This window comes from Dama dama, chromosome 11 (genome assembly GCF_033118175.1).
Source record: "Dama dama isolate Ldn47 chromosome 11, ASM3311817v1, whole genome shotgun sequence".
Lineage (NCBI taxonomy): Eukaryota > Metazoa > Chordata > Mammalia > Artiodactyla > Cervidae > Dama > Dama dama.
Window position 1 is genome coordinate 5,969,918 of NC_083691.1, and position 11,806 is coordinate 5,981,723.

General features: G+C 47.1%; 1 pseudogene; it reads left to right on the plus strand.

Moving 5' to 3' along the window:
• Positions 1 to 6,412: 6,412 nt before the first annotated feature.
• Positions 6,413 to 6,511, plus strand: LOC133065679 (U6 spliceosomal RNA; annotated as a pseudogene).
• The last annotated feature ends 5,295 nt before the right edge of the window (positions 6,512 to 11,806 follow it).

Genomic DNA, 11,806 nt, shown 5'->3' on the forward strand with positions numbered 1-11,806 from the left:
AGGAGACGCCAAGGCCCAGCCTCGGATGCTCCCACCTGGGTAGACATGAGGCAGTGGGATGTGTGTCCTCAGACCCGAGAGGCTGAGCCAGAGGGACCCACAACTGGAGGCCAGGCCTGCTCCCACTCATCCTAGCTGGGGCCTCAGACTCCCTGGGCCTCCCTGCCTCCAGTCCTGTATCTCATCCACAGAGAGATGCCTCTACCGTAGCATCCAATCGTCATTGCTGTCCTAGCTCCAAAACCATCCTCAGCATGGAGTATAAAGTGGTGAGGGCTGCCGCTGTCTGAGAGCTTCTTTTGCACCTCTGCTGCCCGGGGTCAGGCAGGCGCAGAGGAGACTGTGAAGAGCTCATGTAGCAACTCTGCAAGGTAGGTTTCCACAGTCACCCCATCCTACAGCAGAGGAAATGGAGGCTGTGCAAGAGTAATGGATGCTTTCCAAGCCTGGACCCTTCCCTTCTACGCCTTCCTTGCTCTCTGCACCCAGCAAAGAAAGCCCTCAGGGTGGTATCATCATATCCGTGTGCCCAAATATAACCCGGAGAAGAAAGCCCTCCATGTGCCCCCCTGCTCAGGACTCTAGGTGTATCAGAAAACGGCTGTTCAACTGAACTGAATGGAGTTTTTTTTTTTTTTTTTTAAGTCTTTTTATTTTGTATGGGGTATAGCTAGTTGACAATGTTGTGATAAAAAATAAATAAAACAAAAAATCCCATAAAATAAAATAATAAAGAAAAAAGGAAAACACACACACAAAGAAATCAATGTTGTGATAGTCTCAGGTGAAGAGCGAAGGGAATCAGCCACACATACACATGTATCCATTCCTCCTAAACTCCCCTCCCATCCAGGCTGGCACATAACATGGAGCAGAGTTCCCTGTGCCATACAGGAGGTCCTTGTTGGTTTTCCATTTTAAGTTGGATGGAGATTTTTCTTAATGTTAGACTCGTGTATATCCTCCCACCCCTCCTCCTCTTTGTCTGATGGCAGACTTTGGGGAATCAGGGAAAACAGACTCACCTGAAGACGAGTTAAATAAGGTGTGTGCTATGTGCTCAGTTGTGTCCAACTCTTTGTGATCCCATGGACCATAGCCCACCAGGCTCCCCTGACCATGGAATTCTCCAGGCAAGAATACTGGAGTGGGTTGCCATTTCCTTTTCCAAATAAGGTACAGTTACAATGAAAGGCAATGTGCTGCTCCAGGTATCTGGGGCTTCTCTGCTGGCTCTGCTGGTAAAGAATCCACCCAAAAGGTAGGAGACCTGGGTTCGATCCCTGGGTTGGGAAGATCCCCTGGAGGAGGGCATGGCAACCCACTCTAGTATTCTGGCCTGGAGAATTCTGGGGACTGTATAGTCCATGGGGTCACAAAGAGTTGGACATGACTGAGCGACTTTCACTCTCAGATATCCAGTAAGTCACAAATTGAATTTTTTTCTGGAGGTTTCTGGACACCCCAGTCTCTCAGACCATAATGTATTATTTATTTATTTATTTTTAAGATTTTTTTTTTTTTTTTTTTTTTGGTTGTGGACCGTTTTTAAAGTCCTCATTGAATTTGTTACAGTATTGCTTCTGTTTTCTGTTTTGGTTTTTCAGCCCTGAGGCATGTGGGATTTTAGTTCCCGGACCAGGGATTGAACCCCTGCCCCCTGCATCGGAAGGCAAGGTCTTCACCACTGGACAGCCAGGACAGTCCCTCATGTATTTATTTTAATTATGCAAATGTTTAATGCTTGCCCACCGGGTGCCAGACTGGACCTGGAGATCAAGTGAGGGTTGTCATGTCCTGCAGGGTCAGCCTGGCCCTGGTGGCTTCTGGTTCCAGAGACTTTAGTTCAAGCTTATTTAGTTCAACCAGCGTCTAAGGAGCACTCGTGCTGCACCAGCCCTGCCCAAGCGCTGAGAGGCTGAAGAGGACCCAGCTGGTTTCCACCCTCAGTATGTAGATGTTTCCTGAGCGAGCCAGGCACATCCAGGTGCCCACGCCATGCCTTGAGATGCTAGCCAGAGATGGAGACTCCTTCTCCATGCAGTTTCACGGAGGAAAGCTTCACCTCCTTGTTCTCCCACTGGTCGAAATGTCCTCTTCCTCCCTACAGCTCTCGTGAAGGGAGTGCTTGGAGCTACCAGCGCCACTGTGCCTGTTTCTTCTTACCATGAAGTGAACAGCTGTACTTTCTCTTCTTTTTTTTTATATTTATGTATGTGTGTATTTGGCTGTGCGTGGTCTTAGCTGTGGCACATGTGATATTCAGTCTTCACTGGGGTATGGGGGATCTTTAGTTGCAGCATGTGGACTCTTAATTCTGGTGTGTGGGATCTAGTTCTCCCATCATGGATCGAACCCGGGCCCCCTGCATTGGGAGAATGGAGGCTTAGTCACTGGACCACCAGGAAAGTCCCAGAAGCTACACTCTCACACCCTCAGATGGGGGGCTTTGAATGCTGGGTGAGCAGTGAAATACTTTCTTTGGGTGAGATCTTGGGAAGGAATCTGATAAGAACACAGTTAGAGGGCTTTCAGGTACAGCTCTGCCATGTAGAAAACTTGGAAATCATCACCTTCACCTTTTTTTGTTGTTTCATTCACCAAGTCATGTCCAGCTCTCTGTGACTCCATGAACTGCAGCACACCCGGCCTCCCTGTCCTTCACTATCTCCCTGAGTTTGCATCACCTTCCCAAATGGAAAATCAGCAGTTTTTCTTGGACCCATCAGAGAACTGAGGTTGCAAGGCGAGCTGTCACCCTGCCATCTGGAGAGATGGGACTCTGGAGGATCACAGCTGAGATCTGTTCAGCTGAAATAGAATCCCTGGGGCCACAGGCTGGTAGGAACACTGAGTGGTAATTTTGATGAATTGCTGGAAGGCTGCGTATAGGACAGCTGAGAAACTCCTGGGGTCTCCTGTCTTGGGCAGGGTGAAGGTTCATACTTTCATGGGTTTTATCTCCAGGAACCCCACCATTACTTTGCCAACAAAGGTCTATTTAGTCAAAGCTATGGTTTTTCCAGTAGTCATGTATGAATGTGAAAGCTGGACTATAAAGAAGGCTGAGCACCAAAAAATTGATGCTTTTGAACTATGATGTTGGAGAAGACTCTTGAGAGTCCCTTGGACTGCAAGGAGATCCAACCAGTCCATCCTAAAGTAGATCAGTCCTGGGTGTTCATTGGAAGGACTGATGTTGAAGCTGAAACTCCAATATTTTGGCCACCTGATGCAAAGAGCTGACTCATTTGAAAAGACCCTAATTTTGGGAAAGATTGAAGGCAGGAGGAGACGGGGACAACAGAGGATGAGATGGTTGGATGGCATCACCGACTCAACGGACATGAGTTTGAGTAAATTCTAGGAGTTGGTGATGAACAGGGAGGCCTGGCATGCTGCAGTCCATGGGGTCACAAAGAGTCAGACACAACTGAGCGACTGAACTGAAGTGAACTGATGCTAACTGGTGCATCACTGCTGAAAGAGCTGCAGGTCTCAGATTCTATCTGAGGAGGAGCATGTAGGGAAGCCTGAGGTCAGGGGAGGAAGACAGAAAAAGACACTCGAGAATTTGAAGCTTCTGGCACCTATAGCTATGGAGAGCTTTACCTACAGCCTCACTCATGGGCAGATTAACGTGCATCCTCATTCTAAAAGCCCATCAGTTCCTATCATCTCATACAACGTGTGCAGCTTTCAGCAGAATATTGCAAAGCATGCCAAAAGGTAAGGGAAAAATAAATACAATTTGAAGAGACAAAGCAATGATCAGAACCAGACTCAGATAGGATACCAAGCCTGACACTATCAAACAGGAAATTTATCAGTTGATTGATTGACTTTGGGCTGCGCTAGGTCTTTGTTTTGTCTGGGTCTTGGCTGTGTCCTGTGGGCTCTTCGCTGTAGCATGCGAGCTTTCCCACCCCATGGCATGTGAGATCTTAGCTTCTTGACCAGGGATTGAACCCATGTCCCCTGCACTGGAAGGTGAATTCTTAACCACTGAACCACCAGGGAAGTTCCTCTAACAAGGAATTTAAAATAACTGATTAATATGTTAAGGGTTCTAATAGAAAAAATGGGCACCATGCAGGAACAGATGGGTAATTTAGGTAGAGAGATGGAACCTCTAAGGAAGAATCAAAAAGGAAATACTAGAGATGGAAAACAATGACAGAAATAAAGGATGCCTCTGGTGGGCTCATCAGTGGACTGGACATGGCTGAGGAAAGAATCAGTGAATCTGAATAGATGTCAAGAGAAACTTCCTGAAGTAAAGTGCAAAGAGAAAAGGGAATACAAGAAACAACAGGAAAGGCAGCCAAGAACTGTAAGGCAGTCTCCAAAGCTGTAACATCTGTGAAGCTGGGATCCCATGAGGAGCAGAAAGAGTGAGAGAGCAGAATATCTGAAATAGTGATGGCTGAGAATTTTCAAACGTTAGTGACAGGCACCTAGTTTATCCCTCCTAACTCAGGAACTTGGGATTAATATCTACACACTGCTCTGTATAAATTAGATAAATAACAAGGTCGGATCCTATAGCACAGGAAACTATGCTTAATATATCTTATAATAACCTATAGGGCTTCCCAAGTAGGGCAGTGGTGAAGAATCCACCTGCCAATGAAGGAGAAGCAGGAGACCCAGGTTTGATCCCTGAATCAGAAAGATCACCTGGAGCAGGAAATGGCAACCACTCCAGTATTCTTGCCTGGAGAATCCCATGGACAGAGGAACCTGGTGGGCTATAATCCATGGGGTCGAAAAGAGTTGAACACAACTGATCACACACAAACAACACAACAGCTTATAAGGAAAAAGAATCTGAAAAAGAACATATATATATACATATGTGAGTATATATATATAGACACACATATATATGTGTGTCTATATATATATACATATGAATCACTTCGCTATACACCTGAAACTATTACAACATTGTAAATCAACTATACTTTAATTTAAAAAAATTGACAGGCAGTCAACCATAGATCTAGGAAGCTCAGAGAACATCAAACTGAATAAAAAAAACCCAAACAAAAAGAAACAAAACAACAAAAACAAATGCACAAAAAGCAGCACATCTCGGCAGGACACGGTCAAGCTGCAGAAAACCAAAGAAAGCAAATACAGTGGGATTTAAATAGTAAGAGATGGCTAAATTCATATTTACATATTTACTCGCCAGACCTGATGCAAAGAGCCAATCTATTGGAAAAGACCCTGAAGCTGGGAAAGACTGAAGGCAGGAGATGAAGGGGACAGCAGAGGATGAGGTGATTGGATGGCATCACTGACTCAACGGACATGAGTTATGAGCAAACTTTGGGAGAGAGTGAAGAACGGGGAAGTCTGGCTGGCTGCCATCCATGGGGTTGCAAAGAGTCAGAGATGACTGAGCGATTAAACAGCAAAAATAACACTCCATGGCTAGTGATAGAATCTAAACTAGGAGTCTGGGGATGAGTTTCACGGAAGCCACAGCATCCACATTATTTCTGCGTTGGTTGCACAGTGTGGGCGTGACCTTGACTCAGACAAATGTGCAGTTGTTAATGACAATGGTATTTGAACTGCTTACCTTGTTTTCTTAGATAACTCTTTAATAAAACTGATGAAGATTCAAAAAGAATGTGTGGGGAGAACTTTTTGTTTCAAAGTTGAGTTGCTAAGTAACCACTGCCAGTGGTAAAGGAGCCCCTCTCCCGCATGGCAAGCTCTATAAGGGGAGGAGCTCTGCAGGGCAAGAAGGTCTGTAGGGGGAGAAGCAGGAGAACTTGACCACCGGTTAGGGTCAGTGCCTGAGTATGCAGGTGGGGCTCTAGCGGTATTACTGCGGGTGTTAACTGCAGAGTGACTACTGGCCATGCTGAGATGATCTACTTCCTAGAGTCTTGCGTACTGGGTCGCTCAGTCGTGTCCAAGTCCTTTGTGACCCCACGGACTGTAGCCCGCCAGGCTCTCCTGTCCATGGGATTTTCCAGGCATGAATACTGGAGTGGATTGTCATTTTCTCCTTGCCTGGCTTCTGACCGAGCATAGAACTCAGTAATAAACTGAACGATGAACTTCTGGTTTTTCTGGAGTAGATAGATAGCTGCAGTCTGAATTCCAAGACCAAGTCCAGAGTGAGAATTTTCCTCATCAGGAATGTGAACGGTGGGCATATAACCCAAATGGGAGTGAGTTAAGCTAGGAGCATGGGTGGGCACGTTTCAGGTCTTCAGTGGGTTAAGTCATGGTTTAGATTATAGATTGTTCTCATGAATATGCACACAATAATCCTAAACAAAAATATTGGCAAATCAATCCAATGATATACAAGGATAGGTAATACATTACCACCAAGTGAAGTTTATTCTAAAAATGCAAGGCTAGTTTAACATTTGAAAATCCATGCTTGCTTAGGCAGCACATATACTACAATTGAAATGATATAGAGAAGATGAGCACAGTCCTTGCACAAGGATGACAAATTCATGAAACATTCTATATTTTTATAGGCTTCCTTGGTGGTAAAGAATCTGCCTGCAATGCAGGAGACCCAGGTTCCATTCCTGGGTCAATAAGATCCTCTGGAGTAGGAAATGCAACCCACTCCAGTACTCTTGCCTGGGAAATCCCATGGACAGAGAAGCCTGGCAGGCTACAGTCTATGGGTCGCAATAAGTCGGACATGACTGAACAACTAACACTTCCACTTTTCTTTCAACTGACTCATTGGAAAAGACCCTGATGCTGGGAAAGGTTGAAGGCAGGAGGTGAAGGGACGACAGAGGATGAGATGGTTGGATGGCATCACCGACTCGATGGACATGATTTTGAGCAAGCTCCAGGAGTTGGTGATGGACAGGGAAGCCTGGTGTGCTGCAGTCCATGGGATCACAAAGAGTTGGACACAACTGAGCAATTGAACTGAACCGATAGCTGATTTACTTTGCTATACAGCAAAAATTAACACAACATTGCAAAACAGCTCACTCCAGTAAAAAATTAATACAAAATTGAATACTCATCAATGTGATTCATTTCATTAAAATTAAAAAGGAGATAATTCATGTGATGATGTCTATGAAAACACATGTGAAAAAAATGCAGAAAAAGCATGTGAAAAATTCCACACCCATTCATGATAAAACTGGCAACATAGGATCAGAAGAGAACTTCTTTACCTGATAAAATGTATGTACGACAATTGTACAACACACATAATTAATGGTTATTAAAAGTGTGCCCTAAGACTGCAAACAAGACCACTCTTCCTCCTTTCAGCTGACAGTGTACTGGCAGTCTTGGCCAGTCATAGGAAGCAATAAAAAGAAACAAATGGCATAAAGATTGGAATGCAAAAAAAAAGACACCATCATTATTTATAAATGACATGATTCTGAACATAGAAATGCTATATAAATCTACAAGTTATTAGAATTAATAAAGAATTCAAGTAAAGTCACTGGAATCAAAGTCAATGTGTAAGCATAAATTATATTTCTATCACCAGCCAAAAAAGTGAAATGGAAAAAATATCATTTTGGATAACAGCTAAATATAAAAAACCCAGGAATCACTGGAAAGATGTGCAAGACTTATATACTGAAAACCATAAAAATTGTAGAGCAAAATCAAAGAACTAAACAAGAGACAGGGATATACCACGTTCATAGACTAGAAGAGAATGTTGTTAGGTTGTCGATTCTTCCCATAGATTCAGTGCAATCCCAATCAAAATCCTAGCAGCTTTAAAGTCATTTTTGTGATCTGCCTGCAATGCAGGAGACACAGGAGTCCTGTATTCCATCTTTGGGTCGGGAAGATCCCCTGAAGGAGGGCATGGCGACCCACTCCAGTATTTTTGTTCGGAGAATCCCATGGACAGAGGAACCTGGCAGCCTACAGTCTGTGGGGTTGCGAAGTGTCAGACACGACTGAGTGTGCATGCATCTTCTATAGCTGCCCAGACTTTGGGGGACCCATGAGCTGGGCCTTGGATCATGTGTCCTGGGGAGACCCAGAGACCCCAGGGGAAGCTTAGAGGGTCCGTGCTGAAGCTGACATTTGTTTCAGATCTCAGCCTGTCCTGGCCCTCAGAGAGGAGCAGAAAAAAACATCAAGGCAGTCAGAAGCCGTGGACTCAGTGACTGCTCTAAGCTGCTGCTTCCTGAGAGCTCAGGATAAGCCAGGGCTTTACATATAGTCATGGACCCTCCCACTCAGCCCCAAGATCTGGGAGGCGGTTGTTATCCCCACACTGTGGATGAAGAGACTGTTGAGCAGCGGAGAGGGAAGCTTGAGTTTGTATGTTTAAACTTTCCACTCTGTTCCCCAGGTGGGCTGAACCTGTTAGATCTCTCTAGAACCAACCTAGGGGGCCCTCGAACATGTCTGTCTCTGTCCTTGGCGGGGCACGATGGACAGGGTTTACAGTCGAACTGAGGGCTGAGTCCTGCTCTGTGATCTCCAGATCTGGGGTGTGACTTTGGCAAGAACCTACTCAAACCTGTTTCCTCATTTCCCGTGTGGGTACCCAGAGCCATGGGGCTCTCGCAGGAAAGTAAGTTACAGTCTGTTCTTGTTATTTGCAGTGTGATGTTCTATAAAGTTGCAGAGACACTGAACCTCTGAATGCTGAACACTTGCTCCTTGGGGAAATATAGGCTCACTGCAGTTTTTCATCAACTGGCCAGCACATAACTTTGCTTCATTTGTGTTTCTCTTTTAAAGACATCTTATATGTATATATATATACAGTTGTTGTTCAGTCACTAAGTTGTATCCAAGTCTTTGCAGCGACCCTATGGGCTGCAGCACTCCAAGGTCCTCTGTCCTCCACAATTTCCCAGAGCTTGCTCAGACTCATGTCCATTGAGTTGGTGATGCCATCTAACCATCTCATTCTCTACTGCCCTCTCTCTTTTTGCCCTCAATCTTTCCCAGCATCAGGGTCTTTTCCAATGAGGTGGCTTTTTAAAGCAGGTGGCCAAAGTATTATTGTTGATTCATTAACATTGAACTCACAGCGAACAGCACCTCATGCTTGCAGAAAGCTTACCTCGCACCTGTATTTTCTCTGTAAAGCACATCATTAGACAGCACTACCTCAGGGTAGCATTGTAAATGCAAAGTCACCCAGAGAAAGCACAAAAGTGCAAAATAAATGGCACTAAGGAGAGTGCTGGGAGGAAGGAGCCTTGCTTACGGGATGAGCTGGAACTGGAAGGCAGACTGTTTGCCTGGTTCATCTCAGCTGGGAACACGGGAACCAGGCAACTCGATTTTTTTTTCTGTTAGGAATGACCACAGAAGTGTGGTGAGTATTGATCTTAAGGTTATAAATACATTTTAGTGAGTAGGTGAATTTGCAAATACAGGATCAGTGAGGATGACTGACTGACAGGGCCTCATCCGTGGTTGTCACGTGGCACCAACTCTTAGGACTGTTTCCTCCTCCTACCAAGCACCTCACTTGGTGGCAATGGCAGGGTCCCCGCTCCTTGACCATGAGCTCCTGGTGGGCAATTGTGTTTCTCTCGATTGAAGTCTCAGGTGAAGCAGAGCATAGAACCTGGCAGAGAAATGGCCCACACACTTGGGTAGATAAAGGCAGTTGACGCGCCTCTGACTCTGAGCCCTCATCTATGAAAGGGGAAGCGTGGACCTGCCTGGCTCCCCAGGTGTGGAGACCCCCAGCAGAGGAAATGTCTGGAAAGGGCCAGAACCTTCTCGGGAGATGCTACTCACAGGCCCTCAAGACAAAGGCCAGCAAAGATTCCCATTGTTCCAGGGCTGCCTTCACTTGCCCTTCCACCCATCCAAGACGCGGACCCAGACCAGCACCCCCTGCGGAATTGAGTGTCAGTCCACTTTCTGGCCATTAATCTCAAAGAGTCTATCAGGACCATTTGCATTAGCCCATCTTAAAAAAACCCCAGCTGGGTCCCAGCGGGCCAGACGTGGGCTCAGGAAACAGTGCTGCTGTAGCCAGCTAGAAGCAGAGGCTCCATGGCGTCCAGACTCCAGCTTGGACCAAGCCCTGCACCACGCGGTCTGTACCCCAGCCAACCTGACTGCGTGAGGATGTCATAGATGATCACCCCTGGAGAGGGACGCCTCCTACCTGAGACCAGGGGTATTGATGAAGGCACCCTGGCTGGAGGACTCACCACCCCGGGCCCAAACTCTTGGGTGGGTGGGGAACAGCCTGGGTGGGTCCTTGGAACCTGAGCTTAGGCGGCTGGCAGAGACCAGGCGTGCTCGTGTGATGGAGAGCGGGAGGTGAGGCGAGAGTTCTGCAGACAGCCTGGGCCCCCGCCCCGCCTCCGCCGCCTCCCCCAACACACAGACTGTCCTTCCCGTGATGACCATGCAGCTTTCTTAATGGAACACAATCGCTGAACTTGGTACATTTCAAGCACTTTAGCCTTCCAGGACACCAGACTGCTGATGAAAACCATCTTCCGTGGGCGCCATGTTAATGAGAGGCCAAATTTCATATGCTTGCAAACTTTCCCCCCTCCTCCCGCTGTACTGCACCCCGCCCCCCCTCAATAAAAGGTTGCATCAGAGAGAGAGAGAGAGATTTCCATAATTTATAGTATGGGCATTTCACTGGGGACAAGCGCTAATCTGTACTTACCGATACATTTAAGAAAATGCATCCTCCCGCAAGCCTGCGCCATTTATGACTCTTGGCACAAACCGCAATGCTCAGTCTTCAATTAAGGGACACCTTAGGGTTCATTATCACACAATCGCTCCCTGTGAACCATGCCAAATGCTGTTTTGGCACGGAGCTTGGAAGATGAATTAGAAGGAAGTCTTCTCTGTAATGCCGTCTCCCTAAATCCCATTCCCACCATCAGCGTTTATGCCCTTCTCTGGCGCGACCCCCTCCTTCTTTCCAAGTGGCTTTTACTATTCAATTTCTCAACGTCAAAGTCGATTCTCTAGAGGTGTAGTCGGAGATGCCACGTCTCCTTTTTGTCTTCCGGCTCTCAACAGGCCTCAGAATGGCTACAGATGGGCGGCTCTCCACACCCCTTGTTGGCCTAAAGGAGCCACAGATGCTTTTTTTCCCCCTCCTCTTAAGAGCCTGGGATAGAGAGAAGAAAAGGGACCAGAACGGGAGTCACACGCCATGAGAATGAGCCATAAGGAGCTTCTGAACAGGGTCCTCCTTGCAGCCCTGTGTCTAAACGAAGAGGTGCCTCAGCGCAGGGCTCACAGCAGAGGGAGGCGAGTTCAGAGTCAAGGGAGAGCTCTGTTCAAAGCTGGTCGCTTCCACCAACGGGAAAGGAAGCCGGAAAGAGTTCAAAGGCCCATCTCCTTGCCCCCTCAAAAACCCTCCAGTCCAGGGCCCACACTGTGCCCATGAGTCGTGAATCCATAGGGCCCTCCCTGGCTTCAACTCGTGGGTAAGGGCACCCCTTTTTGTCTCCTTCATGAAAACAGTGAAACACTTCCCAGCTCGCCCAGCCACCCAGGTCCCACCACTGTTGTGGGCTCAGAGAAAACAGCACCCATCCAGCGACCGGGCGGGCCCCGGGCCGTGGGTGCATCGGGCCACGTCCAGGCTGCCCTGTTTAGGTTCCGACTTCCCAGGGGTGTGCGGGGTGATGGGCGGGAGGGAGCTGACTCAGGTGCGGGAACATGCGTGGTCCCCCCTGCCCCTCCCAGATCGTAACTCCTCTCAATGAATCCGGCTCCACTTACGAGGACAGCGCCCCCACGCAAGGAGACCCGTTATAGGCTTCTTGGTGTCACACCCATGTCTGGAGATGCTCAGATGTGACTGACA